Genomic DNA, 20,928 nt, shown 5'->3' on the forward strand with positions numbered 1-20,928 from the left:
TATGTACCCAATTGTAGGTTGACAGTTATTTTATTTCAATAATTTGTAGATAATACTTCACTTGTCTTCTGGCTTCCATGGCTATTATTGGGAACTTTTTTTATTATTGTGGAAAACTTCGAACATAAAATATAATGAATAATATAATTAATTCTTATACACCTATCACACAGACTCAACAATATCAACATTATACCAATTTTATTTTGCCTATATCCTTCATTTTATGTTTTGTTGGAGTGTTTGATAGCAAACTCAGACATTGTATCATTTCCCCAATAAATACATCAGCATATATTCCTAACTGATAAATATCCAAAACACTGCCTCAATGCCATTATTGTATGAAAGTTAACAGTAATTCCTCGATATATTCTAGTATCTGGTACATATTCCAATTTCCCTGACTATCTTAGAGATATCTGTGAATAGTTGGTTGGTTGGACTCATGATTCAAATTCAGAGTATTGTTAGTTGCCATCAAGTCAGCTCCAACTCATGAGGACCTTATATATGGCAGAATGAAACATTGCCTAGTCCTGTGCCATCTTCATGATCACTGGTATGTTTGAGTCTATTGTTGCAACTATTCTATCAATCCATCTCATGGAGAACTTCCCTTGTCTTTGCTGACTCTCTGCTTAAGCAAACATAATGTCTTTTTCTAGTGGTGGTCTTTCCTGATGATGTGTCCAAAGTAAGTGAGCCAAAATCTTCTCATCCTCACTCCTAAGAGATATTTTGGTTGTATTTCTTACAGTCTCCTTACCACTTTTTTTTTTTTAATGTCACGATTTAGTGAAAAAAGTAGATTATTTTTCACATAACATGTTCCACATTCTTGAGTTTGCTGATTGCTTCAACCATTTAATAAATTGAATGAGTAGATAAAAATCTTCCAACAAAGAGAATACAAATTTATGAATAAATTATTAGTAAACCAAATCTAACAGTATATAAAAAAACTAATATATCATGACCAAGTTGGGCTTATTCTCAGGAGTCAAAGGATCTTTTAACAAAAATTATCTATTAAAGAAATCTATCAGATTAATAAAGAGGAAAAAGGAAGCATTTGATCATCCTAGTAAATGCCGAAAAGACATTTAATGAAATTCATATTTATGATACGCCCTTGGGAGATTAGAAATAGAGAGAAATTCCTAAACCCAATTAACGGTGCTCATCAAAGCCCTACAACTCAATCTTATTCATTGATGGAATATTAAAAGTATTCCCATTAAAATCAGCTCTAGGAGAAAGACGTTCATCATCACCATTTCTGTTTGTTGTTGTTAGGTGCCGTCAGTCGGTTCCAAGTTATAGTAAGCCTATGCACAATAGAATGAAATGCTTCCAGGTCCCATGCCATCCTCACAATTGTTATGCTTGAGCCCATTGTTGCAGCCACTGTGAAGTGACTTGCAACCTGAAGGACTCATTTTCTGGCTCTATATCAATGTTCCACTGCTATTCATAAGGTTTTAACTGGCTAATTCTTTTCAGAAGTAGACTGCTGGGTCCATCTTCCTAATCTGTCTTGGTCTGGAAGCTCAGCTGAAACCTGTTTGCCATGGATGACCCTGGTGGTATTTGAATACAGGTGCCATAGCTTCCAGCATCACAGCAACACACAAACCTCCACAGTAGGACAAACTGAAAGACTCATGGGGGCACTTCTGTTTAGTACTGTACTACAGACCCTAGGAGCCCTGGTGGCACAGTGGTTAAGAGCTCAGCTGCTAATCAGAAGGTCCACCAGCCACTCTTTGGAAATTCTGTGGGGGAATTCTACACTGGGATGGCTATGAGTCAGAATCTACTGGAGGGCAAGGGGTTTATAGACTCTAGCCAGTACAGAAAAACAAGAAGAAATAAAAATAAAAGGATTAAAATAGGATAAACAAGTGGTCATTATTCACAAATGATATGATCATTATATTGGTTAGGTGTGAAAACAGCCACAAAATCTCATTGGTGTACAACCATAACCATTTCTTGCTCACGAGTTTGCTGCTCTATGGAGCGGCTTTGTTCTGTCCACATCCTGGGAGCAAGTTCTCATTAGAGCAGTGTGTTCTGAGTGTGTCACCTCAAGGGGGGAGGAGACAGGGAGCAAGCTCCCACAGCCCAGGTTATGTATTGTCCCGGATGGAACTCCATGGCGCACAAAAATGGAAATAAAGAACCTTAATACTCACAGGTCCTAGGGATACAGGGCATGCCCCAAAGCCACCCCATACGCGAGGAGGTCGCAGGTGGAGAGAGAGACAAAGTGGACCGTGTGCTCCTACAGCCTTTGTTAGGGGTTTCTGCAGGGTACATGACCAGTGGTCCTTTTGAAAGTAAAGAGCAGGAAACGAGGGAGCGTGGCTATGGTAACTATCAAAGTGGGGCCTCTGTGGGGAGCTGAGGAGTGGAAGTGTGGATGTTTTTGGTAGCATGGTTATCTGGAGCAATTAGCCGTAGTGGAGTGTATCGCACCAGCTAACCCGGTGAGGAAGTTCCCAGCCTGGGTGCCAAGGCGTCGTCCGAGGTGGAGGCTGGCTAATGTCATCACACCGTGGCAGGGACAGACGCACACGAGGTTAAGGAGAAACACGGAAGGCCCTCTAAGTCCTAAACCTGAAACTCCTACGCTGGTACTCCTGCCCCGCGGGCCATTGGCCAAAGCAAGTGCCACCACCAAGCCCCAAACCGGCAATAGAAGTGACATTATGCCCGTGGTGAAGCCATGGCAATGGTGTGGATTCAGAAGAGGCGAAAAATTGGCAATCATTCAATTTTTAGAAAACTCAAAATAATCAACCAATAAATAGTTAAGAAGAGCCCTGATGGCGAAATGGTTAAGAGCTTGGGTACTAACCAACAGGTCGGCAGTTCGAATCCACCAGCCTCTCTTGGAAACCCTATGGGGTAGTTCTACTCTGTCCTATAGGGCCGCTGTGAGTTGGAATCAACTTGGTGGCAAGACTTTTTTTTTTTTTTTAATAATTAAGATTAGATAATTTAGCTAGTTTGCTAGATATAACATTAAAATATTAAAATCAATTGTTTCTATACACCAACAACAGAGAGAAAATATAATTTTTAAAGATACTGTTTTTGTTTTTTGGGGGGTTTTATAAGAGCAACAAATATGTAAGGTACCTTGGTATAAATCTCAAAATAAGACATGCAAGACATACAGAGAAAAATACTATAGTTTAATTAAAAACATTAAAGAATACCTACATAAATGGAGAGGAATAACCAGTTCAAAAATAGGAAAACTCATTATCCTAAAGATGTCGATGCTCTTCAAACCGACCTTTGTATTCAGTGCTATTCCAAGCAAAATTCCAATGGGTATTTTCTGATTCTGAAATTTATAAGGAGGAGCAAAGGGCCAAGAACAGGCAACACATACTTGAAGCAGATTCTCCCCCCACCTTTGACCAGATATTAAGAAATACTTTAAAACAGTATAATGCTGGATATGCCAAAGGATGAATAGATAGCCCAGAAGTCAACCCAAAGTAATAGGAGAATTTTATACATGACGGAGAGAACATTGCAGAACGGTAAGCAATGAGTAGTGCCGGGAAAGTTGGTTAACCCCTGGGGAAAAATGAAATTGGACCTCTTTCTTACACCATCCACCAATCAGAATTTTAAGGGCTATGATGGGGGAGGTCCAGAGGAGGCGCTAAATCCAATCGAGGAGGTTATGAAGAGCTTCCCAGATGAGGTGACATCCAAGATGAGATTTGAAAGATGAAGAGGAATTAGCAGGGCAGGAGGAATTTAGGGGTGGCGTAGGGGAGACCCAAGCTGTACTGTACAGTAGCCATTAGTCACACGTGGCTATTGAGCAAGTGAAATGTGATTAATTGGGGCTGAGATGTGTAAGTGAAATACACATTCGATTTTTAAAACTTTCAAAAAAAATGAAAGAATGTAAAATATTTCAATAATCTGTATAGTTACATATTGAAATGATAATATTTTGGATATATTGAATTAAATGAAGTATATTAAAATTATTTTCACCAGCTTCTTTTTACTTTTTTTTTAAATATGACCACCAGGAAATTTAAAATTTACTTGTATGCCTCACATTTGTGACCTGAATTGTATTTCTGTTGGACACCACAGGTCTTGGTGAAGAAAACTGTATGGAGATGCAGAGGTGAAAGGAAGCAGGGAAGAACAGCAGGAACAGGACAGACGAGATTCTTGCCCCTGTGGGTTTAACTTCGAGTCAGAGAGAAAGATAATAAACATGTAAACAAGCAAATGCAGGAGAGATGTTAAAGATAAGTGACGTGAAGTCCATGAAGAGAAGACTGTCGGAAAATTTAGAACGTGGTTTTCAGGGATTGCCTCTCTGTGGAAATAACAACTGAGCTGAGAATTAAGAAGGCACCAACTCTGTGAAGAAGATGGAGGTGAATAGAAACAGCTTAAAAGTAAAGGCTTATAGGAACTGAACAAACTGTGATTAAAAACCAAAAAACCACTGAAGTCGAGTTGATCCCGACTCATAGCGGCCCTATAGGACAGAGTAGAAGTGCCAACCTTTGGTTTAGCAGCTGTAGCTCTTAACCACTATGCCACCAGGGTTTCCAAACCGTGATTAGGGTTTCCAAATTTCGGACTTACTTATGCTACAAAATTATTTATCTGAAATTGAAGTTTAACTGGGCATCCTGCATTTTATCTGGCAGCCCTGTTACCACAGTGAATGAGAAGCTGCTCCTTATAGAGCCTTTTCAACCAAGGAAAGAAGACTGGGTTCTATTTTCTGTGTGATTATAAAGCATTCGAAGGTTTTAAGCAGGGTTGTAACTTTTCCAGTCAATTTATATTTTTAAAAGCTATTTTTTTGGCTGTTGGAGAACGGTTTTGCAGGTTAGGACGCTACCTCATAGTCCTGGTAAGAGATGATGGGGGATTTCAATAGGGTACTGTTACAGATTAAATTGTGTCCCCCCAGATATGTGTTGGACTCCTAACCCCTATAGCTGTGGATGTGATCCTGTTTGGAAACAGGATTGCCTTTGTTATGTTACTTAGATCATACCCCAGGAAAGCCAACTAGTTACCTTGGAGGCAGTTCTGACTCATGGCAACCCCATGTGTGTCAGAGTAGAACTGTATTCCATAGGGTTTTCAATGGCTAATGTTTCGGAAGTAGATCGCCAGACCTTTCTTCCAAGGCACCTCTGTGTGGACCGAAACCTCCAACCTTTTCATTAGCAGCCAAGCACTTAACCATTTTTGTCACCCAGGGACTCTATTACCTAAGTAGGGTGAATTCGAAATCTAATCACCTCTGTGTTTTAAAAGGAGCAGATTAGGGAAAGAGGTATGCACACACTTGGAGAAGGCAGATGCCATCTACTTGTAGACAGATCGTCTGCAAACCAAGGACCAAGAAATGCCTACCTACAAGGAAGGAACTGACAGGTCCAAAACCCTGGTTTGGACTTTCAGTGCCCAGAACTGTAAGAAAATAAATGTCTGTTCATTAAAGTCACTCCCTTGTGGTATTTCTGTTACAGCAGCACTAGGAGACCAAGACAGGGTGCAAGGGTGAAGATGTTTCGAGACGTGGATCAATTGTGAACATACCACAGTCATGGCCTTGCTGATACCTCAGATGTGGGGTGGCGGGGGTTCGGGGGAATCAAAGATGACTCTTAGGTTCTGGCCTCACTAACCAGATAGTTGGGGTGGCCTTTACTGTTATTGGAAAGGCCAAGGGAAGAACAGATTGGGGGCAATGGAAAAGATCAAGATTTTTACGTTTGGTATGCTGGGTTTAAAATGTTTATTCATACATTTAATAAATATTTTAAGCAAATACTAAGCACTGTCCTAAGTGTTAGGAGTTCCCTCCTGAGCTTGCATTTTAGGAAGCTGTGACAGACATGCAAATAAATATGTAACATAATGTCTAGGAGGGAAACAAAACAGGTAAGGGGCTAGCGAGTGACGGGGTGGGAGAGCGTTACAGCCTGGGCTTAGAGGTGGCCTCTGAGCATATACCATAATGATCACCTGGATGGGCAAGTGCAGATGCCCAGGAGACTGTCCCACGCACATGCAACTCAATAGTAATGTCACAAACATCTTACATGACTGCTGAGCAGAGTGTGGGGTGGGGTGGTGGATGTTAAGAGGTGGCCTGGAGAGCCTGGAAAAGACCAGTATTGATGACGGTCTTGTTCGGTACTTATTTAGACTTTATTCTGAGGGTTCTAGAAAGATTTTGATGGATCTTAAGCAAAGGAACCTTTGCCTATGTTTGAGGTATGGCTGTACATAATGCCGTCAATAGCAAATAAGGATATAACTTTTGTAGACCCTTAGTTACCAGTTTTTTTCCTTTCCTTTCTTTTATGATGAGTTTCATTCTATTAATTCTTTCTTCTGAATGTTGATATGCTTATTAATTCTGCCCAAAACATGATTATATAATAACCATTCCTTTTTCTTAACATTTTATTTTGGAAAATTATAGGCTTACCCAGAGTTAGAGTTTCAGTATAATGAAACTCCGTATTTATACATACTTCAACTCATGGGCAAGTTCTTTCACCTATCCCCTCACCAGCTTGTCCACCCCCATTATTCTGAAGCAAAAAAGAGACATTATGTCAGTTTATTTATAAACATTCATTAGTAAATATAATCAAATTTAACCATGAAATGAAATTAGTAAACTGCAATAATTCTCAAGTGCCCATTTCTTTGTCTGTATATCACATCCATTTAAGGCCTTCCAAAATGATTTATAAAAATAAAATTTGGCAAACTTTGTTCACTGGTGTCGGGAATAAATTCTAAAATGTACCATTACCAATTCATGGAAATAGTTTTAAACTTGGTTTCTTCAACAAGGTGTCTCTAAGAAAAAGAGTAACAGGTATAAGTATTAATTTTTGATAAGTCTTGGTAAAGTCTTTCTGACATATTTTCCAGTAATCCAGAGAGCGAATAATACTAACTGGGTAACAAATGGTTTTCTTTATTGGATGGCATCCAGTTCTTTGATTTTAACAATACTGAAGACAGATTTAATGGAGTTGTCAACTGATAACACATTAATAATTTTAATCATATATTATTGTGATTTTTGTCATATTACTCAGGAATTCAGAGACCGAGTGACATTACTAGAACAAATCTCCTTTCATCCCCTTTCCATGTTAAATATAACAATGGAAATGAGAATAGAACTGATACTGACCCGGTCTCAATCTAACAATAAATAATATTCATCCATGGAAACATGAACTAATTTGGGGGAGAAAAAAATCTTGAACTGATGTATTTTCAGTAAATGTTTATTGTTATGTTCAATAATTTTCAAATTTTAGAATATTTTTAATAATGTTTTGATCAAGTAGTTTCATGGATGGAATTGTGTCCCCCCCAAATTGTGTCAACTTGGCTAAGCCATAATTTTCAGTATTGTGTGGTTGTCCTCCATTTTGTGATCTGATGTAATTGTCCTCCATTTTGTGGTATTGTATAATTATCCCCCATTTTCTGTATTGTAAATTCTAAACCTGTATATGTTAATGAGGCAAGATCAGTGTGGGGTGTATCTTGAGACACACCTTTACTTAAGTCACACTCTTACTCAAGTCACACCCTTGCTTGAGTCACACCTTCTATCTTACAAGAGATAAAATGAGAGAGAAGTGAGCAGAGAGGGAGAGGGATCTCACCACCACAAAGAAAGAAGAGCCAGGAGCGGAGTATGTCCTTTGGACCTGGGGTCCCTGTGCTGAAAACCCCCTACATCCTGGGGAAAATTGACTCCAAGACACATGGAGATCTCCAAGGGACACTGAGTCCACAGACGTTGAAAGGAGGCAAGGACCTTCCCCCAGATGCGACTGAGAGAAAAAACCTTCCCCTACAGCTGCTGCCTTGAATTCAGACTTCTAGCCTCCTAAACTGTGAGAAAATAAATTTCTGTTTGTTAAAGCCATCCACTCCTGGTATCTCTGTTATAGCAGCACTAGATGACTAAGGAAAATAGGTTTTAATAATAATTAGAAATGAATGATATCTTGACCCAGAACAAACATTTTTTAATGTGAAGATTTTGATTATAGAATGTTAAAAAAAAAAAAATGTATAAGCATGTTCATTGTGAAGATATTGTGAGACTTCAAATCCACCAGGTGCTCCTTGGAAACTCTATCGGGCAGTTCTACTCTGTCCTATAGGGTCGCTATGAGTCGGAATCGACTCAATGGCAGTAGGTTTGTTTATTGTGAGAGTGAAGGATCAATAAGTGACTTTCAAGCAAAAATTTTATTTGGATAAAATTCTTTGAGGAAAAGTGGAATGTAGAAAAGGTTTCTTATGTGTTTTTAGATAGATGATGAATTTAAAGGTCACTATGGAATTTAGATTACACTGGGTAAATTTAAAGATTGATGAAGCAATGATATTTTTAAACCACGTATCTACACATTTGCATGTGTTCAGAAATCACATTTTTCCAACTAGTTAAATGCATTAGAAAATTTTAATATCAGCTTAAAAATTTATGAAACAGCACATAAAAAAAAAATTGCCATCGAGTTTTTCAAAATTCTCTTATAAGGCACGTGATCGAAAAATTTTGAAAACTCCTCCTCTAGATCCCCTGTCTTCAGGAAAGCATAGAGTTTTAGGGACTCCCCTCCCCTAACGTCCACCTTGACACATTTACTCGTTTTCTTTCCAGGATTTTCTACACAATGATCCACATTATCCATTCAGCCTTAGTTTCTCTTCCCTTCCTCCGCTCAGTGGCACTCCCCTCCATGCCTCACTCTCCCTTTCCCTTGCCATCATGTCGATTCCGACTCATAGTGACCCTACAGGACCTAGTAGAACTGCCCCGTAGGGTTTCCAAGGAGCAGCTGGTAGATTTGAACTGCCAACCTTTTGATTAACAGCCAAGCTCTTAAACGCTGGGCCATCAGGGTTCCAAGCTCCCTCCAAACCATCTAAAGCCCAAGGCCCTCTCAGCCGGATTAGACCTTTGAACTACTGTGGAATTTCAAAGGATTAGTACCCCCATGACACAAAGGGGGCTTTTACTGCTACCATCTGAGTCATTCAACTGAAAAATAATCCGACCTTGAATCATTCGGGTTATCCCCAGAGCCATCTATGTAGTAGTGTCTCATATCTCTTTGTGTCTGTGAATGAAATGGCCTGAGCCTGAAGGCTGGCTTGACCTCAAGGTGAGTGCCTGAAGGCACCACATAATCACAGACCTCCATCAATAGGGCCACCCTTATTTAAGACTCCAGTGGCTCCGAAGAGCACTTTCAATAAAATGTAATCTCCCAATACCCCTCATTGACTAGGCCAACCTTATCTCACTAACCTCAGTTTAGGCCATACTGCTGTCCTTCTTCCTCACTAAACCCAATCAGCCCATCTTCCTTCAGCTCCAGGAGCCGGTCTAGCTCTTTTCCACCCCAAGGCCTGTCCCCTCAAATTTTCCTGGAGTGTTCTTCTCCAGGCTCCTTCCGGTGAGTGGCGGCCTCTTTCTCTTCAGGTCTGTTGCCACTTGGCAGTATCTGCCCAGTTGTAAGATGTACCTGCCCTTGGACCCACCAAATGCAATTCTACAAATCCACTCCAAAGAAATATATAAATATAGTGCACAATAAGATATGTAAAAGAATGCTTACCATAGCATTTTGTAGGAGTTAAAACTCTAAATGCCCTTCATTAGAGGAATCATTAAATGGTGGTATATATGTTATTGATGTTAGTTGCTGTCGAGTCTTTTCAACTCATGGTGACCCCATGTCCTACAGAGTAGAGCTGCTCCGTAGGGTTTTCAAGGCTGCGACCTTTTGGAAGCAGATCGCCAGGGCTTTCTTCCAAGTTGTGTTCAAACTGCTAACAGTTGAGCACTTAACTCTTTGAGCTACCCAGAGGCTCCGTGGTACATATACAGATGTTAAAAAGAATGATGTCGATTGGTAAGTCCTGGCACAGATGGAGGTGCGTGGTATAGTGTATGGGAAAAAGGAGAGCTCCAGAACGCTGGAGAGTGTAAGCCCATTTGTATAAATAAAACAAAGCAGGCACTCAGGTGAACACAGGAAAGGGCCCAGAAGATCTCACACCAACCAGGACGGAAGGGCAGGGGAAGGCGGACGTTACTTAGGGTTGCTGTGAGTCAGAATCTGCTCTATGGTGAAAGGTTTTTGGTTTCTACTCATTTCTATTATGCGTTGTCTGTAAAATTTTACAGCAACTGTGTATTTATGTAACACTTTATCATTTTATTAAACCTTGTAAATGCTGAAGTAAATTTAAGCAGGGAGGGCTAGGGGGACATAATTTTTCAAAGACATGACAACACCTTGAGGCAGTTTCTCTGGCACCTACTTTGAAGGTAAGATCTGAATTATTGCCTTGATGCTAGAATTAGCGGTGAGATGCTTCTGTCCAGGCCCGGATCATATCTTTTGACAGGGAGATATTTAATGGTGTAGACTTTCACCTTGTACATAGGGGTCATCATGCTTAGAAATGCTTCATTTCTTCATTTCTTCTTTTTGTATTGTTGTAAAAATAAGCATAACATGACATTTGCCAAGTCCACATTTTTTAGGTGTATGATTTAGTAATATCAATTACATTAGTCACATGGAGCAAACATCACCCTTAACCATACCCAATTTCTCATCATTTCTCCCCTTTTTTTTTTTTAATTATATTTTATTGTGTTTTTGGTGAAAGCTTACACAGTAAGTTAGGTTCCCACTTGACAATTTCTGTACAAATTGTTCAGTGACATTAGTTACATTTTTTCACAATGTGTCAGCATTCTCTTTCATTGCGTTCTGGTTGTTCCATTTCCAGTACTCTAGTTTCCCTGCCCCCTTATCTTCTCATCTTTCCTTTGGAGTAACTGTTGACCTTTTGGTCTCGTATAGATGGTTTTTCAGTAGAGCACAATGCTTATGGGTAATATGTTTTATTTTGTGTGCTACTTTGCTATTTGGCTAACAGGTCTCAGGAGATAAGTTTTGGTGCAAGGTTTAAAAAATGTCTCACGGCAATAGTCTTAGGGAATCCTCTGGTCTCAGCTGGCCCAGTTAGTCTGAGCTTTTTTAGGAATTTAACTTTTGTTCTACATCTTTCTCCACTTCTATCTGGGACCATCTATTGTGACTTTGCTCAGAATGGTTGGTGGTGATAAGCAGGCACCATCTAGTTCTTCTGGTCTCAGAGTCATTTCTTCTTGAGGGAAGTTTCAGCCAAGGGGAACCTGTTTTGCCAGTGGAAGAACAAATGAATCAGGAGAGTGAAAAAAGGGGGGGAAAGAAGAGGAGCTCATGGTAGAAGAAAGAGGACAGGAAATGGGAGGGGAGGGGAGGGAAGAAGAGAATGACAGCTAACATTCATGGAGTGTTTAGTATGGGCCAGGCACTGCCCTAAGCACTTAATATACATTCTTCCTCTTTTATGAGGATGTGAACTGCTGGCCTTTTGGTTAGCAGCTGTAGCTCTTTACCACTATGCCACCAGGGTTTCCAAATGAAGCACAGAGATGTGAATAAATTCTCCCAAGGTCACATAGCTCATAAGCTGTAGAACAAGAATTCAAGCTCAGGCTCTCCGATGCTAGAGCACCTGGTCTAATCTCTGGAATTTGGGGGAAAAGAGTGGCTTTTGGGAGAAAAGGGAAGAAGGAAGAGGAAAAGAAAGGAAGAATGAAAACTTGGTCTAAGGGTGACGACTATTTTAATTTCTAAGCCCTGTAGGGAAAAACAGTATCCACTAGAGGTTTTTTTCTGAGCAGGTAGTGTTGGAAATGCTTTGTTTTTCCACCTCAGACAATCTGGATAAACCACAGTATCTCCTGTTGCATAAGAAATCACCCCAAAACTTAGTAATTATTTATTATTTCACACAGCTTTTGAGGGTCAGGAGTCCAGGAGCTGCTTAGTTGGCGACTTGAGCTCAGGGTTTCTCGGGAGGTGGCAGTCGCCTGAAGGCAGCGCTGGGGCGAGTGGATCTATCTCTGAGGTGGCTTATTCACATGGATGGGGGCTCGGCTCCTTCCATGTGGCCTCCCCGCAGGACTGCTTGAGTGTCCTCATGACATGGCAGCTGGCTTTCCCCAGAGCTAGTGGTCCAAGAGAGCAAGGTGGAAGCCACAACATCTCTTATGATCTACTCTGGGAAGTCTCACATTCGATTGGCTACACAAACCAACCCTGATACAATGTGGGAGGGGACTACCAGAATACCGGAAGGTGAAGATCGTTCAGGGGCATCTTGAATGTCATCATGTGGCTGTTTACCACCCAAGACAGAGTGTTTCTAACAAGGAGCCTCTTCTGTGGCTATCAGTATGACTTAGTAACTAGTCTTGTCAAAAATCTCTTTAGCATGCTTATGATATAGCAATTTCTTTGGAGATGTGTGTACTTCTGAACAAGAATATCCCTAGAAACATTGCTTGTAGTAGCCAAAAAAATAGTGATAGCCCAAATGCCATTCAACAATTAAATGCATAGATTGTGGTATACGTAGAGGGTGGAATGAATAGCGTGGATAGTTTTCTGCCAACTCCTATTCAATGCAGGAGTGTGCTTTTCATTCACTATACATCCTACTTGTATAAACACACAATAACAAGACGGAAAGAGCAGCAAGGACTAGCCAGCTCTAGCCATATGCAACAACCTGGGGAAATCTCACAATGTTGAGCAGAAGAAACCAGATGGTTCTATACTGTATTAGTCACTTTACGTACAGCTCAAAAGCAGACAAAACTACAGTGTTTAGGGATGCCTACTTAGGTGGTGAAGCTACCAAGGGGATAATTAGCATAGAAGTCAAGAGAGCAGTTACTTTTCAGGGTAAAGGAGAGGTGATGGGAAAGCAGAGAGGCAGAGCTCCTGGTAACATTCTGTGTCTTTTCCTGGGTGGCGATTTCAAGTGTTCCTTTTCTGACAACCTTAAGCTGTACATTTATGTTTTATACGCTTTTCTGCATATGTATCCTACTACACAATAAAAAAAAAAAAAAAAGGTTTAAAAGAAATGTTCTCGGGATGATCTGAGGCTTAATGCTCTAAGATCCTATCTCAGAAAAGAAATAATCACAACCATTATAATAATAATAATTCTCTAACATGAAAAATGGGCCCCGTTCCTCTACTGGTTTGGCGGGGGGGTGTTGCTGTGAACCCAGAGGTGTGGGGAAGCTTGTTCCCTCCCATCAGTGAGGGGAACCAAGTGAACCCTCCCCTCTGGTACCCATGGCTACAGAGCCTCACGTTTGGACACAGGGGATTCAACCCCTATTGCTGTGACCTGTGAGCTTCTCCTAGAAATCTTGGTCCTGGAGTTATTCCGGTTTGGTTCTACAATAATAGTACCCCATCCTTCTTTGCTCGCTCCCTCCCAGCCCTTCATAGTCCAGCTTTTCTGAATTTCTTTTGTTAAGCTGACAGAAGCCATAACTGAGCCCACTGACAAGAGCTGGACTGTGCTTTTTCTCTCCCTTTTCTCTTTTTGTAATCTCCAATGAGCCTTCCAAGTTCATTACCGCAGATGGTTCTGGTCAGGACCCAGAAGCTTATTATCCAGCCTCAGGGACAGCGAGGGCTGGCCAGCAGCCGCCGTCATTCGGAAGCAGTCATGTCCAATTAGAAGAAACACGGGGCACTTTCCTTTTGGAGTCCCATTAACAAATTAGTCCTACCACAAACTGAGAGGGGCTGGATGGGACCAAATACCTTTTGACCACTGGATAATTTGATAATTTGGAGAAGAAACAGTGCAGAACACCGCTCTGTGTGTGTGTGTTGGTGTGGTGGAAGGGGGCGGCAGGTGGTTAGTGAGAGGGGTTTGATCCCCGCTGCCTGTCTCACCCTGGGACAAAACCTTTCTAATACTGAGCAATGCCTATTACTGGGTTGAAATGGTCAGGAGTTGGGAAGAATGGCTGTCTTTTCTATGGTTAGGATGTCACCCCTGGTTGACTTATTGGACTAAAGGAGGTGTCATACAAGCCCTCAGCTGGGCCATTGCATCCTTAAGTATTTTTACAAGTTTTAAGTCTAGGAAGTTCCTCGGGAAGATCTAATCGCTTGTTTGTCTGCTCTGGTAAAATAATCTTCATTCACCGTTTTAAAGTTCTGTTAAATTTTCAAAATATTGGTTACAAAGGGTTTGCTCAGGCAAAAGTACTAATTAGACCTCTGAGATTTGTCTGCTTCCAAGGTCTGAATCCCAAATATGTTTTGTTGCTAAGGGAAAAACTAAATTCAAATTTCTATTGCAAATCTAAACGACCATGTTCAGTTCATTTGTGATAGAACAAAAGACTGGAATGAGTCCTCTAAAAAGGAAAGCGGGAAGGAGGATCAGGTAAAGAGGAAAAACTGTCACACGTGAGAAAACACAGAACTAAGGAACCTGGAGGCGGAGAACCAGAGAGGAGACTTGGGCTTCCCTTGCCTATAACAGTTTCTCTCATTAGAAAAGATTCTCAGAGACTTTCTGCTAACTGCCATTCAATGCAGGAGTGTTCTTTTTATTCACTGTAGAGCCTACTCATATAAACAAATAATAACGGGATCTTATAAGTACATACTCTACGGCACCTGACGACATAAGTAACTTCAAGCCAACACATTCACTAACCTAGATGAAATGGACAAATTCCTTCAAAAACAAAATTTAACGAAACTATCACAAAGAGAAATTTAAAAAATCTGAATGGCTCCATATTTATTAATATGATTAATTCATAATTAAATCCATAATTAAAGAAATTGCCAAGCTCAGACAGCTTCACTGCTGAATTCTATCCCACATTAAAAAAAAAAAAAGAGTACTAATAGCAATACTAAACAAACTCTTTCAGAAAAATAAAGAGGAAACACTTCTCAATTTGTTTTGAGTCCAACATAACCCCTGACACCAAAACCTCAATAGATGCAGAAAAAGCGTTTGACAAAATTCAACACCCACTCTCAGCAAACTGAGAGGAGAAAAGAACTCCTTCAACGTGATTAAAGGCAACTGCAAAGCCAGCTAATGCCACAGCTAACGATGAAATATTAAACCATTTCTCACTAAGTCTGGGAACAAGGCAAGAATGTCTGTTCTTACCAGTGTTATTCAAAATTGTACTGGAAATTCTAGCCTGTTCAAAGGGATATGGCAAGGAAATAAAAGGCATACAGGGTGCAAAGGAAGAAGAGAAACTGATTGTGCACACAGGAAACCCTATGGAATCCCCAAAATAATTGCTAGATCTTACAATTTAGCAAGGTTGCAGGATACTAGGTCAATACATACAAATCAGTTGTGTTCCTATATATGAAGAACAATTGAAAAATAAAATAGGTAAAAGTAACATTTACAATAACATCAAAAATATCAACTACCTAGGATAAAACTTAGCAAAAGTTGTGCAAAACCCCTACACTGAAAACTACAGAATATTTCTGAAAGAAATTAAGAAAAACCTGTATAAATGGAAAGGTATGCTATGTTTGTGGACTGGAAAACTCCGTGATTTTTTTTTCCTGAAAGCTTTATGGCTTTGACCTTTATGTTTGGGCCTATGATCCATCTTCAACTAATTTTATGTATGGAGTGAGATGGGGTCGCAGTTTGTTTTTTTCCTTAAAGACACTATTTGTTCCCACACCATTCATTCATTAAAAAAGACTTTTCCTTCCCCTTTGAATTGAGTTGGCCTGTTGGTTGAAAATCAATTGACTGTATATGTGTGGGTTCATTTCTGCACTCCCCATTTTGTTCTACTGGAAGAATGGACATATTAATAACACTGAAAGTCAGATTGTCAATTTCTTGTAAAAATTAAGCATACACTTACCCTATGATCTAACAACTCCCCTCCTAGGTAGAAACATATGTCCACAAAATGATCTGTACATAAATATTCATAGTAGCTTTGTTCATCATAGCCCCAAACTGGAAACAACCCAAATGCCCATCAGTAGGTGAATAGATAAACAAATGGAATATATTTATACAATGAAATGCTATTCAGCAATAAAAAACAATGATCTGTTGATAACACGCAAATTATTAATCACTCGAATTATTATGCTGAGTGAAAAAAGCCAGACAAAAAGGGTAAGTACCATGTATTCCATTTATATGAAATTTTCAAATAGGTATAACCGGTCTATGGCAATAGAAACCAAATCAGTGGCTAGTTAGCTGGGGTGGGAGTGACTGTAAAGGGTGACGAGAGTACTCCACGTCTTGACTGGGGTTGTGGTTAAGTGGGTGCATGCTTAACATAGCTAACTGTGCTTAAAATGGGTGCATTTGTAAAATATAAATTATGCCTCAATAAAGTTTTTTTTTTTTTTTTAAATAGATGGGACCAGACTAGGAAGGGGCCTGAGGTTCAAGGAGGAGCTTGAATTTTATCCTGCGGCCAACATGAAACCATCATCGCTGCTTACAGTGATACAAGGAAATTTATCAAAATCATTTAAATTCTTGAAAAAGCAGTTGGGACAAGGCATTGTGCTAGATATGACAGCAATCCAGATTAAAAAATACAAGTAAAAACAATATATGGTTGTATCATGTGTTACCCTTTGCGCAGCCAAAACACTTCAAGTACATTGACTGGATTGGACATCACCCCAAACAACCATCAGAGGTAGAGAGAGAAGGTTTTTAAGTTCTTTTTATGTATGAGGCAACTGAGGCTCCAATAAGTAAGTTAGGAGGTGAGGACAGGCCTTCTGATTAAAAATTCAACACTCTTTTATCATTTATGTTTATATAGAACTTAACAATTTACCAGTGATTTCCGCACATATAATCCCTTTAATATGCACAACGTGCCCGCGAGGTATCTGTTTTTATCCTCATTCTGGGGACAAGGAAAGCGAGACTCAAAAAAAGGTTCAGAGAATTTCTCAAGAACAGAGAGCTAGGCAAGCTCATAGGCCGGGACTTGGACCGAGGTCCCCTGGCATCACACGCCTCTCCTAGTCCTTGTTCATGGCGGGCCACGGCTTTCCAGACCCAGGAGCTACAGCTTCCGTGTGAGCCATCCCATGCTGAAGCTCTATCCCTGTGAATTCCTTCCACTCTTATTTTTCTTAATTTTTAATTGTGGCATATATATATACATATACATATTTATATATAAAACATTTGCCATTTCAACATCTTTTACATGTACAAATTAGTGACATTAATTACATTCATTGCATTGGGCAAATCTGCTGCAAAAGACCTCTTCAAAGTGTTAAAAAGGAAAGACGCTACTTTAAGGACCCAAGCCATGGTGTTTTCAACTGTCTCATATGCACTTGAAAGCTGGACAATAAATAAGGAAGACCGAAGAAGAACTGATGCCTTTGAATTATGGTGTTGGCGAAGAATATTGAATGTATCACGGACTGCCAGAAGAGTGAGCAGATCTGTCTTGGAAAAAGTGCAGCCAGAACGCTCCTTAGAAGTGAGGATGGTGAGACTTTGTCTCACATGCTTTGGACCTGTTATCAGGAGAGACCAGTACCTGGAGAAGGACATCTTGATAAAGTAGGTCATCGAAAAAGAGGAAGACTCTCAACCAGATGGACTGACACAGAAGCTGCAATAATGGGCTCAAACACAGCCGTGATTGTGAGGGTGGTGCAGGACCGGGCAGTGTTTCATTCCGTTGTTGGAACTGACTTGTCCGCACCTCACAACAACAACAATTACATTCATGATGTTGTGCAACTATCGCCATTAACGGTTTCCAAATTTTTTCATCACTCTTAACAGAAGCTCAAGAAGCCCTGGTGGTGCAGTAGTTAAGCACTTGGCTGCTAGCCAGAAAGCTGGCAGTTCAAATCCACCCAGCTGCTACACAGGAGAAAGACCTGGCAATCTGCTCCTGTGAAGATTATAGCAAAAAAAAAAAAAAAATGGGGCAGTTCTATTCTGTCACATGGGGTTACTGTGAGTCGAACTTGACTCCAGGGCAACTAACAACAGAAACAACAGAAGCTCCGTGTCCCCTAAGCAGTGACTCCCTCTTTCCTCCTTCTTTTTTGCAATGGCAATTCCTTCTACTTTTAAACCTTCACTAAGGAGTTGATGTCATGGGATTTTTCTTTCCCAGCTTTTAATCATCACACTTTCCCCTTGTCTTGCTCCATAATTCTCTTTTTTCCTCTCTCATTTTACACCAAATCTTTATTGTTTTCTTAAAATTATTATAAAAGCAAACATGCTCATTGTAAAACAAAGAAATAAAATGTATGACTTGGATTTGGGGAAAAGAATGCCTAAAATTTCAACAAAGAGTGTTTTTAAATGCAAACAAATGAGATGACACTGTTATACAAAGTTTTGTGGTTGATGAAAAAGGCCTGCTGACCTCACTTCCACTACTGCTCCTCCCCTGAAGCTGTCTGAGTTTGCAAGTCCTCCTGTGACCCTTAGTCCTCACCCCCGGACTAGTTATTCCCCTCAATGGGATGGGGAAAGTTTCAGCTTGCATTTATTGGAGCAGGCATTGTACTAAGCACCTTACATCTATCATCTCTTTTGACCCTACTCTAGGAGAAAGACTGGGCTTTTACAGATGGGGATGAGGTGGGGAGATGAGGTTCAAGGTTAGGTAGTCTGTTTAAGGTGAACATTAGTGAACGTAGAAGGCAGAGTCAAATCTAAAAGCCTGATTTTAAAACCTGTGCACTCAACCCTAGACTGGGCTGCCTCCCTGGACAGGCCCCCAACCATGGCTGTACAATGACCCTGAGGGGTGGGGGCAGGTCCTGCAGAGGGTTGGATGTTCAGGTGAACTTCTCATCCCACAAAGAAGTGCAAGGCTATTACCTACCTGGACGGCTTGGGCTTCCACTGGGAATTCTTGGCTCCATATGCAATTAATCCTGGACAGCAGAATTTTAGGCCTTGAGACCAGGCAAGGAGAGAGATTTGGGGGCCATAGGAGTCTGTTTAGCACCCTCCAAGTCTATTAGTTATGTTTTTAGGAACTTCCTAAAACAGAAACTTCCTTTCCTTCCTCCCTCCCTCCCTTCCTTTCTCCTTTTGATTGGGATTTCTGCTTTTCCTTTTTCATCCAACTGAAACCTGTGGGAAATGCTGGTATCCTCCTGAGGAGAAACTTTAAAAATTTTTTTAATCTGATTTCAGAGAAGTATCTGTTGATCCCTCCATTGTCTGGGATGGAGGAAAATCTCAGACCCATAATTATCTCTTCTTCTGGCAGGCCTTAAGATGAAACAGACAGGAAGACCTGAGCGGATTCTTCTCAGATGCCACCTCTTAGCACTGGGCTTTGCGAGCCTGTTATTTGGGGAGCTGCAAAAGGCAAGGCCCTATCCCACCGAGGATCAATGGGAAAATAAGCAGTTGCTCTTGAATAGACTGCGGTCTCCTGCCATTGTCAGGCCTCCTTGGTAATGGCTATTTATCCCCACTTAATTGCTACCTGGGTTCCCCCTCGTTCTGTGCTGCCTGGCACTTCCCACCACTGCCACCCTGGGCAAACCCAGGGAAACTGGCAGAGGTGCAGGCATGCCCACCCAGCAGTCCCTCATAGAGGCTGAGAAATGCCCACAGTGACCTGGGGAGGTTGATAGTGGTGACACCTCCTGGGTGATGTCACCCTGCTCTCCACTACCTGGGGCCAACTGAGTTGGCTCAGCCCTGGAATCCGCTCGCTTGCTGTGCCGAGTGGCTAGGTGGTTGTGGGTAGGCCTGAGGTGCCCTCCCCTTCTCTGTGACGAACTGACTGAAGAAGTCTGTGCTCTTGGAGAATAAAAGAGCCAAGAGATCCTCAGAGAAACAAACCCTCAAGCCCACCTACATCTGGACCTCTTATTATGTGATATAATAAATTTGTTGTTACGTGCCATCAAGTTGATTTCAACTCATCGGAACCCCAAGTAACAGAGTAAAACTGCCCCATAGGGTTTTCTAGGCTGTAACCTAGTTTTTTTTTTTAATCTTAACAGAAGTAGATCACCAGGTCTTTCTCCCAGGGAGTTGCTGGGTGGATTCGAATCAACGAGCTTTCAGTTAGCAGCTAAGCACTTAATTGTTGCACCACCAGGACTCCTTGATATAATAGTTATCTACCTTTAAAAAGAAGAGAGAGAGAAAGAAGTACATTAGCACACAAGCAAAAATCTTACACACAATATTACAAATCAAATTGAGTGTTATATAGAAAGGTCAATATATCATGACTAAATTTGAAAAAATGCAAACTAGCTTGAAATCGAAAAATGAAACACTGTAATTCGTAGTTCAGCTTAAGTTAAAAAAAAAAAAAAAAGCCAGTTGCCCTCGAGTTCATTCTGATTCATGGTGACCCCACGCATGTCAGAGTGGAACTCTTTTCCATGGGGCTTTCAGTGGCTGATTTTTTGGAAGGAGATAGCCAGGCCTATCTTTGAAGGTTCCTCTGAGTGGGTTCAAACTACCAACCTTCCAGTCAGTAGCCCAGCTCTTAAAAGAAAAGTCTGTGTTCATTTGATGTCTGCCCCTGAGAGCTCCGGAACCATGTGGAAATTGCCCACTTGCCATGTGTCCTTTGAGTATCACTTTTAACTTCGGCTCAGTTAGGCAAACCAGTTTTTTTTTTGTTCCAATTTAGAGTTAGTAGTAGGTCTTCCTGGAGCCCAGTAATGGGGACAGTTGTGAGGCCTTCTCTGGGCTTGGCTGGGAAGAGGACCAGGATTTACCAATTAGGTGTGCCATGGCACTTTGGTGGCCCTAGTCTGCTGACCCTGATAAAATCTACCTCACTGGAGAGTGCAAAACTTTTCCAAAGTCTTCTTGGGAAAGGATCACCTTGTTATCCCAATTCTGCACACCCAAAAGTGAGGACCAAAAGAATAGATTCTATACTCTCATTAGCTAAGC

Source organism: Loxodonta africana, chromosome 15 (assembly GCF_030014295.1).
Source record: "Loxodonta africana isolate mLoxAfr1 chromosome 15, mLoxAfr1.hap2, whole genome shotgun sequence".
Classification (NCBI taxonomy): domain Eukaryota; kingdom Metazoa; phylum Chordata; class Mammalia; order Proboscidea; family Elephantidae; genus Loxodonta; species Loxodonta africana.